We start from the raw sequence: 20,416 nt of genomic DNA on the forward strand, positions 1-20,416 counted from the left end.
GGTACCCAGCCATTCGAGACCGCCATATACAGTGGAGAGCATTCAACATAATGAAGTCATATGGGACGCCGTCTTCATCCTCAATATGCAGATACCTGATCCCTTGGGGGTTTACAGGTAATTCTTTCTTCAGGGTTCGCTGCAAGACATCCCAAAAGAACACAGCAGCCCAGCAGTGCAAGAACACGTGATCTATGGTTTCGGGCTTCTTGCAGATCAAGCAGTGAGAACCCCACGGTACGAGACAGCCTCGTTCTTCCATAAACGTCTTCACTGACAGGGTTCCAGTGTGGAGCTTAAAAAAAAAGGATTTTACCCCTGGTGGCACCTGCATGCGTTTCACCCGTTTAAGAACGTCCTGTCCTTGCCCTCCACTGTATATGGCTCTGTATAGCGGCAATGGGAATACAATATCACACACATCTTTATACAGCGTTTTCCTTTTCACTTGACATAAGTAATCATTTGAAAACCGAACAGTAAGGAAACGGACACTGTCGGCAACTTCCTTAAGATAGCCACGAAGTGTTCCATTCATGCTTGCCGTTGTGACAACATGTGCCGGCAATGTGTTGCTTAATCTGAGCTGACATACGGTGCGAAGAAAAGGATCGCGCACATCGCGGAAAAAGAAAAATCGGTTGACCAGTTGTCGAACAAAAAGATGGGCTAATCCCACACCCCCGTCTTTCACTCTTCTAAACAAATTTGTTCGGCTGCACCTTTCCCATGTTGAACCCCATATGAAAACCGCAAACACTCTGTGCAGCCTTTGCACGTTTAGTCTAGAACAATACAACGCTTGCATAACATAGTATAACTTGGCAATTAAAAAGATGTTACACACTGTCGCTCTTGCGAAAACAGACAGGTTAGTACCTTTCCATTTGTCTGCTTTTTCTTTCATGTCACTTGTTTGGTTCCTCCAATATTCATCACTGCTATTGTAACTGTCTAGGGGAACACCGAGATACCTCATCGGAGTTTTCACCCAACTCACACTCGCGAAATAGTCCGGTGCGGAAAGCCAGTCCCCGTGCCACAGCCCGAGGGATTTGCTCCAATTTACTCTGCTACCCGTGACTTCACAGAAATGATTTACTACAGATATTGCTTCGGTTACACTTGGTTTATCTGTGCAACACACTGCAATGTCGTCCGCATACGCCAGTAGCTTCACTTCTGTCGCTGCCAATCTAAAAACCCGTATTTTTTCATTTTCATTTATTGCCACACACATGGACTCTATATAAATAGCAAACAGAAGTGGACTGAGGGGACAGCCTTGGCGCACTGAACGCATAATGTTAATGGGGGCCCCCAGTGACTTATTAACAATTAATCTGGTTGTGCAATTCTTGTACGCCAAGGCCACGCCCTCAGTGATGATGGAACCGACATTAATGTGATCCAAGATGGCAAACAAAATAACATGCGCGACACAATCGAAAGCTTTCTCGAGATCGAGCTGAAGAACTGCAACGCCACCTCCAGTGACGTCACAGCACTCGAGAACACTTCGCATCTTATGAATGTTAGAAAAAATAGTTCGCCCTCTGATGCCACAAGTTTGATGATCTCCGACTATTTCTTTGATGACGCCTTGGAGTCTGGTAGCTAAAATCTTCATAAATATCTTGTAATCAACATTTGTTAGTGATATTGGCCTATAGCACGACACTAATTTTAGTTTATCTATTTGATCGCTCTTAGGTATTAGTGTGGTGTGCGCTTTTCCAAAGGAAGGGGGCAAACATTTCTGCTGATACGCGTCATTTAATACATCTGCCAACAATGGAGCCAATTCTCTCTTGAAGGCCTTATACCACCCAGCGCAGAGGCCGTCAGGTCCAGGCGACTTACCAAGGTTCAAATCGTCGATAGCCTTTTCTACTTCCCCCTCAGTTATTTTGGCTTCTAATCGTTCTTTGGTATCATCACTTATTCGCGGCATGAGATTAAGAAAATCCGCTTTGAAACCCCCTACATTCGCAGTCTGAAATGCAAAGAGTGACTGGTAGTACTCGAAGAAGGCGCTCCCAATGCTCTCACTGTCTTCAACGACAGTCCCGTTCATTAAAATTTTATCGATGTGGTTTCGCCGTCCGTGCGCCTTCTCAAGACCCAGCGCCCTTTTAGTGGGCGTCTCCCCTGCCGCTAATGCATGTGCTCGCGCACGCACTATGGCGCCTTGATAACGCTCTTTGTCGAACTGTTCAAGTTTTTCCTTGATGTTTCGCACGTCGTCTTTGTACGTACCAGGCTCTCTACACTCAAGCGTTATCAGCTGCTCAAGCAGTCTTCTTAAGCCCTTTTCTTTCATTTCCTTCTCGAATTTTATGCAACTCGATCTATCTATGGCTTTAATTTTAACCTTCTCTTTAAAACATTCCCACTTCTCCGTTATTGTTTCCGTTACATCATCGAATACTTCGTTAACCGCATCCATTACTGCTTTTACAAAGCACTGATCACTTAGTAACACGTCATTCATTTTCCACAGATCCCAATTAAAAGCATGTTTCGTTTTCACTATACCTATGCGACATTTCACGAGGCAGTGGTCCGAAAACGACACGGGCACTACACAATAACTGTGGCATATTGGAATCGTGTCCAACGATATGTACATTCGATCCAGTCTTGCATGACTACTGCCTTGAAAACGAGTAAAAGACACTTCACGCCCCCCTTCCAGACAATCGAAAACATCGTCAAGTTCATTTTCACCTATTAGTTTTGATAATACGCTGCAACTTTTGTCCCGCACACCGGCATTATTCACTAGGTCTCTGGCATTCAACACACAGTTAAAATCCCCTAACAGAATAACGCGCTTATCACAATGGACATGATTAGAAAGGTTAGAAAAAAACAAGACACGCTCCTCCACTGAATTTGGAGCGTACACGCATATGACGCGGAATTCAACATTACCTATCAAAACATCACAGAAAACAATCCTTCCAGATTCGCAGGAAAATACACTTTGAATCTGCAGTCCAGGTAGCTTCTTGACGAACAGAATGCAACCACCGGACGTGCCTACCGCATGGCTAACCACCGCAAAATATCTGTGCGTGAATCGTCGCACCATGCTCCCGGTCTGCTCCTCTCCATCAACCTTAGTCTCCTGGACGGCTAGTACGTCTAGGTTGTGGTCAGTGATCAACCGTAGGACCTGACTTTGCCTACGACTAGCCGCCAACCCTCGCACGTTCAATGTTGCAATAATAAGGGACGGTATCTCAGTCATCTTAAGCTAGCGAGAAAAGCAGGCCCGGAGCATGGTGCTTACCGTTCACGACTAGCCCTCGGCTAGCCGCCTCCGGGACCTCCCGGCTTGTTCGTGTCGTTAGGCGAGACCGTTTTGCCCACAGGCTTCCTTTCAGGTGGTACGTTGGGCTTTGGCTTGTAGCCCATCCGTCTTCCTTGTGGCGTCTTCGTCGGCGGCCCCTCGCTGGTGCTGGTGGCACCACCGTCCCTGTCCTTGGTATCGTCGTGGGGTCGTTTGACTGGGGCACCAGGAGTCCCAGTCCGCTCATCGTGGTTGACTTCCTTGTCCTGCAGCATTGCCGTCGTGTCGTTGTCGGGTGCGTCTTCGTTAACGCCCCCCGTAGCCAGGCTCACTGCAGGCAGGACCTGCACCGGTTTGTCCGTCTTTTCGTCAGCCTCAGCCACCATGCCTTCAGCACCGGCGGTAGATGACCCTCTGATTGTTTCTGTCGAAACCGAGTCTCCGGTTCCTTTGGCGGCGTCTTCCGTCTCGAGCACGTCCATGACGTGTTCAGCCGCAACGTCCCTCGCTGCTGGTCCTGTCACGGCGGCGTAGGATTTGACGCAGTCAGCGTCAACGTGCCCGAAACGTTTGCACCTGGAACAGCGCGGGACTTTGCACTCTCGGCGGACGTGCCCCGTGCCTTGGCAGCGCAGGCACTGCATGGGTCGACCGGGCACGACCACCAAGGCCAACTCTCCGCCGACGCGGACCTGATGGGGCAGGTCCTCAACTTTGACGCCGTTCTTTAGCTTGAGGAGCACCGTCCGGGTGGTCGACGTCTTGTTTCCCATGCCTTCGACTCGCCATCGCTCCCGGCTCACCTCCTCCACCTTGCCGAAGGCCGCGAACGCTGTCCGGACGTCCTCGTCGGCAACGCCGTACAGCAGCCAGTGAAGCCGTAGCTTCACCTGCTGGTCCTGTGGGTCCACGATGACGCACCGTCGTCCCTTCACTTGCAGTTCCTTGAGGGAAACTAATCTTTTCGTCGCAGTCGCATCATTCAGGGTCACCGCCCAGACGTGGTTTATCTGGTACGCCCCTATGCATACCACGTCCGGTAAGAGGCCAGTCGGCAGTAGGGCGTCCCTGAAATCTTCGACCTTGTATGGTCTCGCACGCACATCACCGTGCAAAAACACGGTGTTAATCGCAACTCGTCCTTTAGGCAGTTGAGGCAAAATGAACGGGTATTCCTTATCATCTTCCGTAATCCTGTTTCCGCGACCAAAAGTGGCCGCTGTCGCTGCCCCGGAAGAGGCCATGACCCTACGATCCGAACAGCTCGGCTGCCGGATGCAGAATGATACTGGCCACTATACTAACGAGGAGACATGCGAGGAGTCAGCTAAAGCAGTATATACACGATTTTTTTTTAAAAATCGCAAAACTGTTGGCGTAATCGTACCCATAAGTGGAAAAATATAGAGACAGCTAGTGGGGAGGAGCGCCGAGTGCGCCGCCGCGAGCGCCTACAAACGAGAAGGAAAAAAGAAACACTCCCCGTCGGGGAATCGAACCCCGGTCTCCCGCGTGACAGGCGGGGATACTGGCCACTATACTAACGAGGAGACATGGAAGGAGTCAGCTAAAGCAGTATATACACGATTTTTTTCAAAAAATCGCAAAACTGGGGCGCGATCGGAGATATTTTATTCGATACGCGTTCTGTTCAGTTGCTGCAACGTCACAAAGTTGCAGTATGCAAAATTTGTGACAGCGGGGCGGAGAGAGCAGCCAATCAGGAAGCGGTCACCTCCCCGGAAGTTTACCTCCGTCGTTTGTCGTCTGCTTGCAAACAGTATACTACAAAGCCAAATGTTTCTCGTCTTCCAATTGAATGAAATCTTTGTCTAAAAAAATGTATTTTTTCTTCTCAAGCCCAAACACGTTTTCATATAGCAGTACGTGTGACTACTGCAATTTATAACTGTTAGGTTCTTTGCGTCGTCCCTAGGTGGTGTCGCGCACAGCGAGAAGGAAAAAGAAAAAAAAACGACGGGAAGAGTGGCGCACTTTTCAAGAGGCAGCGACAACATCCCAGTGGCTCGCTGGCACCGATGATGTTGTCGATTTCTCTGTGCAACCAACGAATTATTTGTTTCGAGAAAGAAAAACGACGCCGGAATTCACTTTCTGTCATTTCTTCAAACGCGTTTCGCACCGCCACCCGCTCTCCTCCTTCCTCTAGAAACGCCAGCGCAACAACCTAAGTTTCCAACGGAAGCGCCATTTTCGAGAATTAAACTATGGATCGGATTCAAACGTGCTATTCCGCAGCCGAAAAGGCCGCCTGTTGGATCCAATCCAATCCACCAGACGCGCCATGCGAAGCCGTATGATCGCTCCAAACTTCTCAACTCCCGTCGCGTTCGGACGAAATGCTCGGTGGGCGGATGATTGACAGGAGCGTGTCGTCATTTTGAGGTCACCAAAAGCGGGGCAGCGCCCCGCGGCTGGCGACGTCGGCGAGGAGTAGGCCAATCGCGCGCGCCGGTAACCGAACGAACGCGCCGAACAACCATCTCCGATCGCACCCCTGTTGGCGCAATCGTTCCCATAAGTGGAAAAATATAGAGACAGCTAGTGGGGAGGAGCGCCGAGTGCGCCGCCGCGAGCGCCTACAAACGAGAAGGAAAAAAGAAACACTCCCCGTCGGGGAATCGAACCCCGGTCTCCCGCGTGACAGGCGGGGATACTGGCCACTATACTAACGAGGAGACATGCGAGGAGTCAGCTAAAGCAGTATATACACGATTTTTTTTAAAAAAATCGCAAAACTGTTGGCGCAATCGTACCCATAAGTGGAAAAATATAGAGACAGCTAGTGGGGAGGAGCGCCGAGTGCGCCGCCGCGTGCGCCTGCAAACAAGAAGGAAAAAAGAAACACTCCCCGTCGGGGAATGGAACCTCGTTTTATTTATTTATTTATTTATTTATTTATTTATTTATTTATTTATTTATTTATTTATTGCCGGTCTTCGACATTGTACAGAGCACATAACACAGAACAAAATTACAATACACAATTAACAAATATAAAACATTTTGAAAGCATATACATGCCATCAGTCCTATAAGGACTGGCGTTGTCGAATTAAAATTCTTTCAATGCTGTCAGAGGTTCTATCCTCGACAGCCATTGGGGTACACATTCTTGTATTTTCTTTATTTCAATGAAACTAGTCATGCTTTCTCTGAAATAAATACGCGCAGGCCTAGCATCCGGGTCGCAGTAGTACCCAGACATCCTTGCACGCCATAAACTATGAATGCCTTTGAGCATTATTAGGTCGAAGGGGACCCTGTCGTCATTTCTTAACGCTAAGTACCTTATCCCATGCATGCAGATTTAACGGTAACTCCTTCTTCATTGTTTTTCGTAGGACATCCCAGAAGAACACCCCGGTCCAGCAATGCAAAAAGACATGGTCTATTGTTTCAGGTTGCTTGCAAATCAAGCAGTGCGAGCCCCAGGGTACAAGGAAGCCACGTTCTTCCATGAATGCCTTCACTGAGAGCGTTCCTGTGTGTAATTTAATATAGAATGTCTTTACCCCAGTAGGCACCTCCATATTTTTCGCTCGCTTAAGGACATCCAGTCCTGATCTTCCACTGTATAGCGCTCTGTACCATGGCACTGGAAATACAATGTCGCAAGCATCTTTATACAGTGTTTTCCTTTTAACGTCACATAAATACTAAAAAGAAAAACGCACAGAAAGAAAGCGCACACTATCTGCAACTTCTTTAAGATAGCCACGAAGCGTTCCGGGCATACAATCTGTACTAACAATAAGTGCCGGCAAAGAGTCTCTCAACCTGAGCTGGCATACAGTACGCAGAAACGGATCACGCACATCCCGAAAAAACAAATATCTGTTGACAAGCTGGCGTACAAAAAGATGCGCCAAGCCCAGCCCCCGTTTCTTCACGTGCCGGAACAGATTGGCTCGGCTACACCTTTCCCTGGTAGAGCCCCAGATAAAAATCGCGAACACTCTGTGCAACCTTTGCACGTTTACTCTTGAACAGTACAACGTTTGCATGACGTAATACAACTTCGTAATAAAAAACATGTTACACACAGTTGCTTTTGCAAAAATCGACAAGTTGATGCCTTTCCACCTTTCTGCTTTTTCTCTTGTTTCTTTCGCTTGGTTCGTCCAGTATTCGTCGCTATTTTTGTAACTGTCCATGGGGACACCTAGATACTTGGTCGGGGTTTTCATCAAGCTCACATTTGCAAAATTTCCCGGGGCGGAAGACCACTCTCCGTGCCACAAACCGAGGGACTTTCCCCAGTTCACTTTACTGCCCGTCACATCACAAAAATTTTTCACTACTCTTATTGTTTCCGTCACACTTTCTTTGCTTGTACAACAAACCGCTATGTCATCTGCATATGCCAAGAGCTTGATTTGTGTGGCTGCCAAGCTATGCCCGCGTATTTGCTCATTATCAATTATTGCCAAACACAGTTTCTATGTAAATGTCAAACAAAAGAGGACTAAGAGGGCAGCCCTGACGCACAGAACGCATCAAGTTAATGGGGGCCCCCAATGATTTATTCACAATTAAGCGTGTTGTGCAGTTCTGGTACGCCAACGCCGCTCCCTCAGTGATGATAAAACCAACATTAACGTATTCCAAAATGGCAAACAAAATATCATGAGAGACACACTCAAACGCTTTCTCGAGGTCCAGCTGGAGCACCGCGACTCCGCCCGAGGTGACGTCACAGCACTCCAGCACGCACCGCATCGTGTGAATATTCGAATAAATGGACCTTCCTTTGATACCACACGTTTGGTGGTCTGCGACTGTGTCATTTATGACGCTTTGAAGTCTGGCAGCCAAAACGTTCATAAAAATCTTATAATCGACATTGGTTAAAGATATTGGCCTGTAAGATGTTACTAGTCTAAGTTTCTCCACTTGGTCACTCTTAGGGATGAGTATGGTATGAGCTTTTCCAAAAGAAGGCGGCAAAGTTTTGTTACCATACGCATCATTAAACAGCTCTGTTAGCAATGGCGACAGTTCTTTCTTAAAAGCTTTATATAAACACGCACCCAGACCGTCAGGTCCAGGCGATTTGCCTCGGTTCAAAGCATCAATCGCTTTTTCAACTTCACGTTCTGTTATTTTCCATTCCAATCGTTCTTTCGTATCCTCACTCAATCGCGGCATGCGAGATAGAAAGGCCTTTCTGAACTCGTCTATATTCACTTCTTGAAACGCAAAGAGTGACTGGTAATACTCTAGAAAGGCTCGGCCTATGCTCTTACTATCGTCGGCAACTGTGCCGTTCCATAAAATCCTGTCGACATGATTCCGTCGTCCTTGCGCTTTTTCGAGTCCCAGCGCCCGTTTAGTGGGCGTCTCACCAGCTACTAATGCATTTGCTCTTGCTCGCACAACCGCACCTTCATACCGTTCCTTGTCAAGCTGCTCGATTTTTTCTTGAATGGCTCCTACATCTTGCTTATACGCCCCAGGCTGTTCGCACTCAAGCGCTATCAGATGCTTAAGTGTCTTTCGTAAGCCCCTTTCTTTCATTTCCTTCTCAAATCGTAAGCAGCTCGATCTTTCTGAAGCTTTCATTTTTACGTTTTGTTTGAAGTATTCCCATTTCTCTGCTATTGTTTCACTGTTTTCTTCGCTTACTTTCCTGACGGCTTCGCGTACTGCCTCTACAAATGGCTCGTCCTTTAGCAGTAAGGCATTCATTTTCCATAGTTCCTAATTAAAATCTTGTTTCTTCCTCTCCGCGCCTATATGACATTTCACCATGCAGTGATCTGAAAACGATATTGGTGCCACCGAATAACTATGGCACTTTGGAATTATGTCTTGCGATACGTATGTGCGGTCTAACCGCGCCTGACTACCACCTTCAAATCGTGTGTACATGACTTCCCGCTCCCCCTCCAGGCACTCACAGACATCGTCCAGTCCATTATCACTAATTAGCTTAGTCAACACACTACTGCTTTTATCGCGAATACCAGCATTACTGACTATCCCGAGCCCTCAAAACACAATTGAAAACTCCCTACAAAACCATGCACTTATCAGTGCTAACATACTGAAAAAGGTTCACAAAAAATGAGGCGCGTTCTTCCATAGCATTCGGTGCCTATATGCACATGACTCTGAATTCCAGTTCACGAAAAACAAAATCACAAAAAACGATCCTTCCGGATTGACATGAAAAAACATTTTTAACAACAAGGCCAGGCAACTTCTTAACAAACAGAACACACCCGGTGGACGTCCCTACCGCGTGGCTCACGACCGCATAATATCTAGTCATGAAACGCCGCACCATGCTCCCGGTCTCCTCATCTCCGTCAACCTTTGTCTTCTGGACAGCAAGAACGTCTTGGTCTTGGTCAGTGGCCAACCGTAGGACTTGGCTTAGCCTACGCTTGGCCGCCAACTCTCTCACGTTTAGTGTGGCAATAGTGAGCGACGGATTAGAAGCCATGCTGATCTAAAGTATGAGGTAGGTCCGGAGCATGGTGCTTACCTTTCACGACCAGCCCTCGGCTAGCCGCCTCCGGGACCATCCGTCTTGCCGGCGTTATTCTTCTGCTGTGCTTTGTCACCAAGCTTTCTCTCGGGCGGAACATTTGGCTTCGGCTTGAAGACCGACCGCCTCCCAGGAGGTGTCTTCGCTGGCGGCCCGTCACTTGTGCTGGATGCCGTGCTGTCCTTGTCACCGCCCTCGACACAGGGGCGCTGGGTGGTGGCACCGAGACTTGCCGCCCGGTCCTCGTCGTTCGCGACCTCGCCCTGTTGCATCGCTGACTCGTCTTTATCGCGTTCGCCTTCAGAAGCGCCTCCCTTTGCAGGGTCCTCGTCCCTCTCGACCCGTGCAGGCACAGTCATCTGCTCAGCAGCTGCGACCACCTTGGCTTGAGCGACCTCCGGTACGGTCATGGCATTTGCCGTCACTGCAGGCACCTGCACTCCGGCTCCCTTAGCAGCTTCTTCGGTTTCAACTGCATCCATGACGTGCTCTGCAACCACATCGCTCGCTGCTGGTCCTGTCACGGCTTCAGTCATCGCTTTTGTCATCGCTCGCTGCTGGTCACGGTCACAGCTTCAGTAGCACGGTCCCGGTGGTCGAGGTCTTGTCTCTCATACCTTGGACGCGCCAACGCGCCCTGCTCACCTCTTCTACCTTGCTGAAGGTTGCGAACGCCGTCCGGATGTCCTCGTCTGAAACGCCGTACAGCAGCCAGTGAAGCCGGAGTTTCACCTGCTGGTCCTGCAGGTCGACGATGACACATCGACGCACTTTCACCTGAAGCTCTTTCAGGGCCAGCAAGCGTTTTGTTGCAGCTGCGTCACTGAGGGTCACGGCCCAGACGTGATTGACCTGGTAGGCCCCGAGGCACACAACTTCCGGCAGCAGGCTTGTGGGCGTAAGCGCATCCCGAAAATCCTCGACCTTGTACGGCCTCGCTCTTACATCACCGTGTAAAAATACGCTGTTGTTAACAATTCGTCCTTTTGGCAGTTGAGACAAAATAAACTGGTAGTCGCTTTCTTCATCGTTGCTGAACCTGTTTCCGCGGCCCAAAGTGACCGCTGTCGCCGCCCCACTGAGGCCATGATTCAACGATCCGATCAGCTCGGCTGCCGGAAACAGAATGGAATCGAACCCCGGTTTCCCGCGTGACAGGCGGGGATACCGGCCACTATACTAACGAGGAGAAATGCGCGGTTTCAGCTAAAGCAGTATATACACGATTTAAAAAAAATCGCAAAACTCTCGGCGCAATCATGCCCACAAGTGGGAAAAAATAGAGACAGCTACTCGGGGGGATCACCGAGTGCGCCGCCGCGAGCGCCTGCAAAGAAGAAGGAAGAAAGAAACACTCCCGGTCGGGGAATCGAACCTCGGTCTCCCGCGTGACAGGCGGGGATACCGGCCACTATACTTTTTTTTCTTTTTCTTCATTGCCGTTCATTGGCCCGGATAAAAAATACACATACACAAATAATCAAAAGGCACTCTCACAATATGTTAAAAACGACCGCAGAACTTGTGCGGCTGCGCTTGTGCTAAAATTCCCTTATCGCTAATAATAATTCCACACGTGGCAACCACTCTGGGATGCACTCCAGTAACTTTTGTTCCTCTACAAAGTTCCGTATGCTTTCTTTAAAATACTGGCGAGCCGCTCTTGCATCGAGATCGGTGTGCCTTACCGCCATTCTACATTTCCAAATGCTATGCAGGGCCATAAGCATGATCATACCGAATGGCGTACCATCATCACTTTCTATTGACAAGTAGCGAATCCCATACGCATCTAGGGGGAAATCTTTTTTGATTGTGTGCTGGAGCACATCCCAGAGGAAAACAGCATCCCAACAATGCAGAAAAACATGTTGAATTGTCTCCTCCTGCTTGCAAATTGTACAATGAGTTCCCCAAGGAACAAAGAAACCTCTTTCAGCCAGCCACGGTTTGACAGTCAGCGTTCCGGAGTGCAATTTAAAAAGAACGTCTTAGCGCCTGACGGTACTAGCATCACCTTAACGCGCTTCAGAACATTGTGCCCATGGCTAGCTCTGTAGAGAGACCGATATAAAGGCACGGGAAGAACATCACACTGGTCCTTGCACAGTTTTTTCCGGTTGACTTCACTCAAATATTGAAGTGAAAAACGCGCTGACAAAAACCTGCATGGAACCACAACTTCACGTAGAAAACCATAAACACCCCCTGGCAAACTGCCCGCTGAGACAACCATATCGGGCAAGTGTTTGCCCCGGCGAAGTTGGCATACAGTGTATAAAAACTATTTTTTTGCGTCCCTGAAGAAAAAAAAACGATTGACTACTTGTCTCAAAAACAAATGTGACAATCCAAGTCCTCCACTTCGAACTCGAAGAAACAAATTGGTGCGACTTGATCTCTCCCAAGACGATGCCCACACGAACACTGCGAACACCCGGTGAATTTTTTAGATGTTTACCCTTGAGCAATGCAAGACTTGGAGGATATACCAAAGTTTACTAACTAAAAATATGTTGCAAATTGTGGCTCGGGAAAACATAGACCAATTCCAGCCATTCCATTTGTTTACTCTGTCCCGCAGCTTATCCACTTCACTCCTCCAGTACGACTCATTGTCTTTGTAGCACTGAAGGGGAACACCCAAGTATTTCACCGGAGTCGTAACGAAACTCATGTTGGCAAAAGTGTCTGGGGCCCCCCGCCAATCTCCGTGCCAGAATCCCAGGCACTTACCCCAGTTTACCGCACTGCCGCTTACAGCGCAAAGACTTTTAACACATTTGACAGCCTGCGTTATACTGTCCGAATCAGTGGAAAACACAGCAATGTCGTCTGCATAAGCCAACAGGTGGACTTCAACCTCGTGCAGTTTAAACCCGCGGACACAGTCATTCTCCATGACACTCAAACAAAACGACTCTATATACAAGCAAAACAACAGCGGTGAGAGAGGGCAGCCCTGGCGCACCGAACGCTTAACTTGGATTCGCGCTCCCACCACCTTGTTGACAATAAGCCGCGTCGAGCAGTCCCGGTACGCCATGGCAACCCCCTCTCTAATTATTCTACCCAAATTCACATAATCTAGAATGCACAAAAGAATGTCATGAGGCACCCGGTCGAACGCTTTCTCGAGATCAATTTGGAGCATTGCCACTCGTGCACCCATGGCATCGCAACATTCGAGGATACTGCGTGCTACGTGTATATTTGAGAAGATAGTTCGGCCTTTAATGCCGCACGGTTGATGAGGCCCCACAAGCTTTGCAATGACAGTCTGCAACCTCTTTGTTAAGATTTTCATCATTATCTTATAGTCTCCGTTAGTGAGACAACTTGGGCGGTAAGAAGTTACTCTTCGCAATGCAACGGGATTTTCTGACTTGGGTATAAGAATAGTGTGGGAAGATGAGAAGGACGGGGGTAATACTTTGAGCTGAAATGCTTCGTTGTATACATCCGCTAAGGCTGGTGAGATCGCACCTTTGAAATATTTATAAAAGGCTGAGGTTAGACCGTCAGGGCCAGGGGACTCCCCCGGATGCATACTTTCAATAGCACTTTTAACTTCCTCTTCCGAAATTGGTTCCTCCAATATTTCTTTCGTACTTTCATCTAGCCTTGACATCAATGACAAAAAGTCCTTTTTACGACGATCAATGTCGACTGCGCAGTCGTTGAATAAACCACTGTAGTGCTCGAAAAAAGCACGCTCGATATCTTCGGCTGCGTCGCAGACTTTTCTGCAGTATTCGATTTCCGCTATCTGATTCCGGCGCGCATGCCACTTTTCTGAGCCTAACGCTCTTTTCGACGGTAATTCTCCCATTATCAGCCTTTCAGCCCTTGCCCGCACCAAAGCACCGCGGTATCTTTCGATATCAAACTGTTCTATTTTATGTTTCAGTGCGCGAATATTGTCCATGAAAATGCCGGGCATCCTACATTCCTCACTGATCGATTTTTCTAAATTCCTGTGCATTTGTTTTTCTTCTGCTCCTTTTTCTCTGCATATAGCGCTCGCGCACTCTAAGGCCTTGATTTTAACCGCCTGCTTGAAGTTCTCCCATTTTTCCCCAGGTGTCGTGTTACCAATTGCATTCATTTCTTCAACTTGCTTCATTACGTCCTAAACATTTCGTTGCTTAGTAATTTCGAATTGAATTTATATAGTTGCCACTCGAAGCCCTTTTTCTTTTCTTTCGTGCTTGCTACTAAAAAGTTGACCAAACAGTGATCACTGAATGAAAGTGCGTTCACATGGTACTCCTTACAAAGGGGTATCAAATCAAGGCTCACATACACTGTCAAGACGGGCGTGGCTGGCTGCTTGAAAGTGGGTGTACTGCGTAGTCCTCCCACCACCGAGACATTCAGCCACGTCTTCCAAACCATCGTCCCTTATCATATCGCTTATGGCAATGTTGCTTGCATCCTTGTACAGTCGAGCGCTAGTTTTATCACGGGCTGAAAGAACACAGTTAAAATCATCAGCAATAATGAGGAGCCTATTACACCGGGTATACTGTTTTAGCTGATCGAAAAATCTGCGTCTTTCCTCAGCGACAGTCGGCGCGTACAAACAAATAACGCGCCATTCCAATGAAGATAATAACAAATCGCAGACAATAAGCCGACCTGACGTGCATGACGTCACAGCTTCTATTTTTGCTCCAAGACTATGTCGGATGAACAAAGCGCACCCGGAAGAAGTTCCCACAGCATGGCTCAATATAGCACAGTATCGCGCTAATAATTGACGCACCAGGCCCCAGTTTCGTCGTCGCCCTCGACTTTCGTCTCCTGTACTGCTAGAATGTCCAGGTCATGTTCGCTAACTAGTCGGTACAGTTGACTTTGCTTCCTCCTTGAGGCAAGTCCACGTACGTTTAAAGTAGCCACACGAAATGACCTATCCATAGACATCATTGCGAGGCGGTGAAAACCCGGGGGCACGACGCTCACCTCACTACTGCGCTTTTTAACTGGGTGCCTTATCACGGTGCAGTCCTCAGGGCGGCGGCAAAGGCGGCGTTTCGGCCGTCTTGCGCTCCGTCGGAGTGTTCGGCCGTAGCCGAAGGGGCAGACGCCGCACAGGAGTCGTTTTCGCAGGCGGCTCGTCCATTGCGACGGCGCTGGGCCCCTTCTCCTTTTCTCCTGCTTCGTGGGGCCGCTTTGCGGTCGCACTGCCTCTATCGATGCCTGTCATCGGTACTTCCTCGGGAGTAGTCTCTGCAGCTCCGCCGGAAAAAGTGGGGCTGGTACTACTTGAAGCAGCCTTCTTGCTCTGGTCTTCCACGGCTTCATGCAGAAGCCCGGCTTCGGGCTTACCTGGTGCTTCAAGGAGGGCGTCCTGTGGAGTGTTCGGGGTACCATCTTGAGTAGTCGGGTTTCGGCCCACTCCTGCTGTTTCCTCGGAGTCTGCTTCATCCATGAGGTGGTCCAATGCGTCGTTTGCTTGGACTGGTCCGGTCACGCTGGCGTACGTATTTGGGCCATCCGCGTCCTCATGACCGAAGCGGCGACAACGACTGCAGCGCGGCACTTTGCAGTCCCGACGTATGTGCCTGGTGCTCTTACAGCGAAAACAGAGCGGAGTGCGGCCTGGAACAAAGACGAGAGTCAGCTCTCCGGCTATCTTGAGCTGCTGTGGAATGTCGTCGACTTTGACGTCACCATGCGATTGCAGTCCAACTGAGCGAGTCGTCGAGCCCTTTTCAGTGACGCCTTGCACCCACCACTTCTCCCGCGTCACCTCCTACACATTCCCGTAGGGTGTCAGGGCCACACGAATGCCTTCGTCGGTCACGCCGTGCAGTAACCAGTGTAGCTTTAAGCGAACCTCCCAGTAATTTGGATCGATGAGCAAACATGGGCGATCCTTTACCTTCACGTTGACTGCAGTGAGCAATTTCTGAGTGGCGTCAGCACTCGTCATTGTTACAGCCCACACGTGGTTCATCTGATACGCCCCAACGCCAAAACGTCGGGGAGCGCACCTAGATTGGCCAAAGTGTCCCGGTAGTCTTCGACATGGTAGGGCCGAGCTCTTGGGTCGCCGTGCATGAAAACGGTGTTCGCGACGATGCGTCCGGATGGCAGATTGAGCAGAATAACATGATAATCTTGGGCAGTAGAAGTAAAAAAGCTGTTACCACGGCCCGCATGGGCCGCCGAAACCGCTCCGTGGGAGCAAGCCATCCCGCGACCGTTTCGCTTGAAAGCCGGAAGTGTAATGATGCATTGACTAACAAGGAGACATGCGAGGTGTCAGCTAAAGATGTATACACATGATTTGAAAAAAAAAATCGCAAAACCGTTGGCTTAATCATGCCCACAAGTGGGAAAAAATAGAGACAGCTACTTGGGGGGATCGCCGAGTGCGCCGCCGTGAGCGCCTGCAAAGAAGAAGGAAAAAAGAAGCACTCCCCGTCGGGGAATCGAACCCCGGTCTCCCGCGTGACAGGCGGGGATACTGGCCACTATACTAACCAGGAGACATGGGAGGCGTCAGCTAAAGCAGTATATATAGGGAACAACCAACGCGACCACCGCTTCGCAGAACCGACATTTGGCGCACAGCTGACTACAGGCCCTTGCACTTCCACTGTGGGGAAGCAGGCCACATCTGCCGTCATTGCGCTTACCGCGTAGAAGGGTACCAAGCGTTTCCATCCACTGCTTCTCGCCGTGCTTTTGACGGCAGCCGAGCCAACATCAACGCGAATTCCACGAGCTCGCAGTCCGATTCTCCCGGTAATCGGTCGCGCTCCCCTTCTCCGGGACATCGTTTCCCAGCTGCAAGACGCCGTGCCACCGACGTGGCCCGAGGGCGATCTCCCAGCCCACGCGGTGGAAACTGAAGGCCGCAACCTCAGGGGGGAAGGTTGCCACACGTCGAAGTGCCGAAAATCTCCCATTGCCGTCGAACGAGAAGCCGATACAGCCGGATGATTTGACGACAGAGGAGATTGTTAGCGCCGATGTTACTGTATAAATTGACGGCCACGACGTGACGGCGCTAGTAGACACTGGTGCGGACATTTCGATCGTAACTGAAAAACTGGCGGACAGACTTCGCAAAGTGAAAATGGTCAGGGTCGCACAATAAAGGTGCTGTAGGCCAGCTACTGACACCGACTGGCAAGTGTACTGCAAGGGTGAACACAGGAGATTCGTCATTCGTCGCAAATTTTGTTATTCTCCCCGACTGCTGCAAATTTATAATCTCAGGTATGGACTTCTTAAGCGAGTACGGCACCGTCATCAAGATACCAGAAGGTATACTAACCTTTTCTGTGGACGAAAGTGCAGAACTACAACGCAAGTGAATACTTTGTTTAGCGCAAAACGACAGACACAAGAAAGATGACAGGACAAGGCGCTACTCTCAACTGACATCATTTTATTGCGTCACTCCTTTATAGACCGCTCAAACTAGAGGGACATGCGCAGTGAGCACATGGTGCGTCCGGATGGCAGATTGAGCAGAATAACATGATAATCTTGGGCAGTAGAAGTAAAAAAGCCACTAACCAAAAGCCACTAACATCCGAACCCAAGAGCGCACTCATGCGACATAATCCAAAAAACCAAATTCAGCGCTGTACAAGGTTAAGGAAGGCACACTAATGCACCGTGACCTCAATGACTGAATGAAAAATGCTTCCGATAACTCTCGGGCGGTGGTGTCACGGCTCATCTTCAAAATCGTGGTATCACGAAACAGGGGTTTGCACTTGTATGTTTTACAATGAAGAGCCAAATTGGAACCTGTGCCTGTTGGTATGGATCGCTCATCTTCTCTAAGACGCTCGTTAACACAGCGGCCTGACTGTCCTACATACACTTTGCCACATGACAAGGGAATCTTATAAACCACACCAACGCTGCAATCTACAAACTTCACGTGGTTCTTTTCACAAACAGGTTTTTTACTTGTTTTAGAAATACGGTTGCACAACATTGACAGTTTCTAAGGAGCGGAAAATACTATCGGAATTTGGTATCTAGTGGCGACATTCCTTAGATTCTGAGCCACTCTGTGGCAATACGGCAAAACTTCAGGCCTCTTCTTTTGTGTGATGCAGTTACTTTTGTGCCGCTTCCCTTTCAGTTTTTGAAGCAAAACCTCCGAGACTGACGTCACCACCACACTTGGGTAACCAGCAGCCTGCAGCCTATTTAACTGTGTAATGAAACTCCCGTTCGCAGAGTGATGACAAGATTTCTTTAAGGATGATTCTAAACACATCAAAGCAATAGCGCGTTTCACAGCCTTTGAGTGCGCAGACGCGTAAGGTAAAAGTTCCTTACGTGCACGTGGCGAGTACATCCAACAGGCGCGGCCTGTTTGTAAGGATAGCTGCAAATCTAAAAACTGGAGTTTACCGTCCCTAGATAGCTCATGTGTGAAAGTTAAACCTTTGCCATTGTCATTGAACATAGTTAAAATATCAGCTACCGTCACGTAGCATTCGTTGTTAGTCTGTTTTATCACAACAAGAAAATCGTCAACATATCTAAAAATCTGGACCGAGTCATTGTTTAAGGCACTCTTAAGAGCGCGGTCGACAAACGATAAAAAATATTACAAAGAGCAGGCGCCACACATGAACCAATACACACACCATTTTTCTGGATAAAAAGGTTATTGTCGAACTGGATAAAAGTTACGCTTAATTAAAATTCAAGAAGGGACATGAATCTTTCCGAAGACAACCCGGTCGCATTGCGAAAATCTACCTCGCCGCTTTCTTCGATGCACGTCATTACACTGCGAAATAGCTCATCATGTGGTATCGAATAGTAAAGGTCTTCGACGTCAACAGATAAAATGTCGGCTACTGAATGGTTGTCTTCCAGAAAGGAAACAACATCGAAAGAGTCCTTTATGCCATAAGGATCGTCAATAGTTAAATGTGTCAACTGTTTTTGCAAAAAGCGGTGAAGTTTCATTCGTTCTCCGTCCTCGCTTCACCGTTGGATCTTGAAGCTTCTCGGATGATGATCGGCAGTTGTTGATCAAACGCAGGCAGGAAACGATGAAGTCAGATGTACAAGAAATATTTATAAGTAAACTTTTCTATATACATGGCAGGTAAAACAAATACATTACAAAGTTGAACAACTGAGAAACAAAGTCTCACTCTTCTACTGTCTCAATGACTGTTAGAGCCCAGACTCGTTTTAACGTACATAGTACGGAGGCTCACTGATCTATCAGCAATCCTGATTTCAGCCAAGTCTGAGGGACAGCATGTCGTCCCGATTTTTATAGCACAAATATACAAAGAAAAAAAGGCGGTAGGGCCGTTGGCCCGTCCCACAGGTTCAGTTGCCAATCAGAGTCAACCGTTTGTTAAGCCACAACCCACAGGGATGGGCTTACTCTTAAAAATAAACATATTGGAAAACAAAGCTCTTTTCCTTCTTCGCCAAAACTCCGTTGCCCTCTCATTTCTCCGTAGTTAGTGACGGGCTCAGCAAAACACGCCAGGCCCGAACAAGTTATCGCTAGACCGTTTCAAATCCCAACGGCGTCTAGGCCGCAAATGTCTCGGAAGCAGGGGCATCGACACCACGAAGTGCCGCTGTACTCAAAGTTTGGCCGTGTGGGAGACGGATGGCCCTCCTTGTCCTTCAAACTTATTGTCTACAAGACAAAGTTCTCCGAGTGCGTGTTTCCAAGACGCCGTCGTCTGAATGCACTTTTGATGTGTGCACCGCATTCCTACAGCGTGCACGGTAAGCTGGCCTTCGACACCACACAGGCAGTCGCACCCAACAACAAGGCTGGCGATTGCGTTCCGGACGCGTAGAAGATTAGGTCCATGCTCACTGCATGCGGCACGGGGTCAGAGTTGCTAAGTCCTTCTTAACCTCGGCGGCGCCTCCAATTAGTCAGGCACTCGGGCGCCAGACCCACAATACCTTGTACAGCGGTCCGTTTCAAGGCTGGTCTGTGTGACCGTCGGCGGACTGCCAACACCATGCGCACAATACCGATTTCCCGGAATCGGCACTCCCCGCCTGGCGCCTGCCGCGACGCGTCAACCAACACCGCGCGGTCCGTGACCGCACATAACACAGAAATGGTTGCCCCGCTGACATGGGGGGGGGGGGGGAGCGAACCCCCTCTCTATACACACAGCACGTGGCCGATTCGTGACACTTAAGAACACGAACAATCAGAGCGACCTTACGCGTCCCTCCTAAAGAGTATACTGGGCTCACAATGTGCCCAGCTATACTACAAGAGCCCAAGGGCGCTGTATCGTAAGATTTAGGCTCTGAAGGTTCCGTCGTCAAAGAAAATTGACATACGCTGCCCAACACGGGTGCTGCGGAGTCCGTAAGGAACAGGAAAATGAACTGAAAGGACCACGTAAAAAAAACAATTTTCTCACAGCGAAAAAAGAAAAGGGCGAAAGCTCAACAAATTCATGACAGTGAGCATGCAAAAGAAACACTCATGTATGTACAGGAACACTCCAACGCACTGCACGGCACAACAGCAGCAAAGTAACATATGCAGGTTATATACATAGTATGTCCACAGTCTTATAACCCTCACACACATAGACGACAACAGCCAC

The 20,416-nt window shown here is 48.8% G+C and overlaps 1 protein-coding gene and 3 non-coding genes across 4 annotated transcripts in view; 1 reads left to right on the top strand and 3 right to left on the bottom strand.

Moving 5' to 3' along the window:
- LOC139057015 (uncharacterized) overlaps positions 1 to 20,416 on the top strand; it is a 218,104-nt gene that overhangs the window by 170,021 nt on the left and 27,667 nt on the right. The gene's annotated exons all lie outside the window — the stretch shown is intronic.
- On the bottom strand, positions 4,777 to 4,848 carry TRNAD-GUC (transfer RNA aspartic acid (anticodon GUC)). The gene has a single exon. It is a non-coding gene; the product is annotated as a tRNA-Asp (tRNA).
- TRNAD-GUC (transfer RNA aspartic acid (anticodon GUC)) lies at positions 5,926 to 5,997 on the bottom strand. The gene has a single exon. It is a non-coding gene; the product is annotated as a tRNA-Asp (tRNA).
- Positions 16,244 to 16,315, bottom strand: TRNAD-GUC (transfer RNA aspartic acid (anticodon GUC)). Its single transcript has one exon. It is a non-coding gene; the product is annotated as a tRNA-Asp (tRNA).

This window comes from Dermacentor albipictus, chromosome 3 (assembly GCF_038994185.2).
Source record: "Dermacentor albipictus isolate Rhodes 1998 colony chromosome 3, USDA_Dalb.pri_finalv2, whole genome shotgun sequence".
NCBI lineage: Eukaryota > Metazoa > Arthropoda > Arachnida > Ixodida > Ixodidae > Dermacentor > Dermacentor albipictus.